Here is a 3,212-nt window from a genome sequence, read left to right as displayed (position 1 = left end):
ACCGCCTCTTTGACCTGTCTGTCTCCTCTCCACCTATCTTCTCCTCTATCCATCTTCTATCCACCTCCCCCTGTCTCCCTATTTATTTCAGAACCACCTCCCCCTCCCCCATTTCTGAAGAAGGATCTAGGCCCGAAACGTCAGCTTTCCTGCTCCTCTGATGCTGCTTGGCCTGCTGTGTTCATCCAGCACTACACCTTGTTATCTCAGAAACTCTAACAGTAGATTGTTTTAGTATCTTCAATACTATGTTGTTTTTCAAAATGCAATTGCATGGTAGTATAGAAACTAAACGTTGCTAATGGCGCAATGAAGTCAAAACTTTGTGTCTTGTACTCATCAGGACTGAAATGCAAGAAAACTAATTTAGAAAGGAGGCACAAATGGATGTAGCTTGAGAAGAGGGTGTTGATTGGTTGGAATATGGTTCACATGGAGATGCAGCAGGATCTATTCACTATCTTAATTAAACTTATTAAATGCAAACTAGTCAAGTCAACTGTAATTGGTCAGGATGTTGTCATGAGGTTGGGTCAGGGATTGGCAGCCTCCAGAACCATTTTCCCCATGAAAGAGTTGTAATGTAGGCATATTCTTTATGTCTACAAAGAACAGAGACCTAGTTGTAAACAAATGTAGCTTCCAATGCATAGAAATGAACCATGTTGTGAACCCAATAAATAATCTTAAATTGTATAATTTCTGGCACAATCAGAATTATTGAGTAAATATTGTCCAAAAGCAGAATCGCATATGTTGGCAAAAATCCTAGAAGCTACATTTATTTCCTATCCTCTTTATGACGTCCTCTTCCAACTTAGTTTCTCTCTAGATTCCTTGTTTCCCTCCTTAACGTTTTATAAAATAGGAAGTGGATTAAAAGTGGTTTTTGATGTCTATAAAAAGCAGCATGGTTGCTAAGAATAGCCATTAGAGCTATATTGTTCCAGTTAAGTTGCAGCAACAATTGTATTCCCAAATATTGCTTGCAAATTCAGCACCGTGTGCAACACATTTTTTTAGAGCAGAAGTGAAATGACTTACATTTTTACTTGCATGTAGCATTTGTCATGATTACCAGACATGTTAAAGTACTTTCCAACCAATGAAGTACTTAATGAGGTGTAGTCATGGTTGTAATGTGGAAAAGCAGCAGCTAATTTGTGCTCAGTATACTTCCAGAATCAGCGATGTGATGATGACCGGATAATATTTTTATGATATTGGTTGAAGGACAAATATTGGTCAGGACACTGAGGAGAATTCCCCTGCTTCTTTTCAAAACAGCATCATGGATTATTTTACATCTACCAGCACAAGCAGATCAGGGCCTCAGTTTAATGACTCATCCGAAAGGTGACACCTCTGAAAGTGCAATGCTTGCTCTGTGTTACACTGAAGTGTCAGCCATGACATTTATGCTCAGGCTCTGGAGTGTGACTTGAAGCAGGAACATTGTGATTCAGAGGTGAGTCTGCTGCCAATTGAGCCACAGCTATAAAGTAAGTTGAACTCATAAGGTAAATAATTGCAACCTACATGTTCAAATGTGGTCATATTTTATACAATACATGAACATTTTTACGTTGCATGTCACAACAGTGTTCTTCATGCAAAATACTGCACCTCGTTCTTTAGTAGCAACACACTCTGATGTGTGTTGAGACTATTTAAAGCAAGAGCAATTGTAACCTATTTATCATTTCTCTTGTAAACTGGCATCTTTTGTCTACAGCCGTCTTTTCTTGCAGATGTATACTTCCAGCTAGCCATCCAAATAAATGCGCAGTTGAAATATGAAAGTGGGCATTAGTTTGGTTCCTGCAGAAGCTACGGGGTGGTTGTCTCTTACACCACAGACACCTGGGCAAAGGGCCAAAATATTTAAGGGAAATGAAAGTCTGGGAAATGAACATCCAATCTTTTTGTCTTCGTGGGCCATTTAGGTTCATATTGTGGAGTCTCCTGGGCCACATATAAATAAAACAGCAGGAAAAGACTAACTTTCTTTTTCAATTTGTTCTTTGTTCAGTGGTGGGTTCGTTGTTTTACGATTCGTTGCTATTTTATGAATCTGATCCTGGAGCAAACCAGGCATAAGTAATGGAAAACTTTTAAGTTTAACAGCTGTGCCATTTCAATGTACTTGATGTAAAAGATCTAAGATTTTGATTAAATGTACAGGTATTTTTTTTAATGCATGATGAGGGCACCACTTTGAACAGAAGTTACTACCCCTTGATGTTCTTTTCCCCCTTCATGTATTTGTCTTGACAGTTCATTGGGCCAGATTCAAAAATCTATCATCAGGGTTCAGAAGAGTTTCATGTCACACAGATGGAAAGCAAAAAGAGAACAGATTAATTCTTGCAGGAAAAAAATGTGCTAAAAATCAATTTATGTTTGTGCAAGTGTAAATTCAACAATGTGTAGTTTAATTCAGTTCTTGCTGTTTCTAGTCAGCCATGGTGCCACTGATCTCAAAGAATAATGTTGAATGTCTTGTCATCAGCCAGCCAGCTGAACGGCCTCTTGAAATTTCACTGCAACAATCCCATAAGCTGTCTTAAACACAGTGCCTTTGTTTACAGGGAGGCAGCAAGGAGGAATTGAAGTGTGAATTTGGCCATCTGTGTAAAGTAGCTCTGGGTAGTCCAGTTTTTTGGAATCTTGATAAAACACAAAGCTCTGGAGACATTTCCTATGGAAGGAAAATGGTAGAATGTATAATATATTGGTGACAGCTATAGCTCAATTGGTAGCCCTCTCATCCCTGCATCAGAGAGTTATGAATCTGAGTCCCAACTGGAACACAGTAGCCTATGCTGGTACCTTATTGCAACACTAAGAGAGTCAGAGCTGCTATCTTTCAGTTGAGAAGTAAAATTGCTGCCTTAGTTGATGTAAGAGATCCCATGGTGATATTTTAAGGGAGAACAGGGGAGTACTTCAGTCAACAACATCAAAGTATCTGCCCAGGAATTGCTGCAGGAGTTCATCAGGGTAGCATCCAGGGCCCAACCAACTTCACTTGCTTCATCAATGATCTTCCCTCCATCATAAGGTCAGAAGTGGAGATGTTTGCTGATGGTTGCACATGAGTGCAGCAACATTTGTGACACCTCTGATACTGCCCGAATGCAGCAAGACCTAGACAATATCCAGGCTTGGGCAGATAAGTGTCAAGTAACATTCATGCCATTACAAATTCC

The sequence above is a fragment of the Rhincodon typus genome, chromosome 16 (assembly GCF_021869965.1).
Source record: "Rhincodon typus isolate 14 chromosome 16, sRhiTyp1.1, whole genome shotgun sequence".
In the NCBI taxonomy this organism is placed as follows: domain Eukaryota; kingdom Metazoa; phylum Chordata; class Chondrichthyes; order Orectolobiformes; family Rhincodontidae; genus Rhincodon; species Rhincodon typus.
This window is presented reverse-complemented; position numbering follows the sequence as displayed.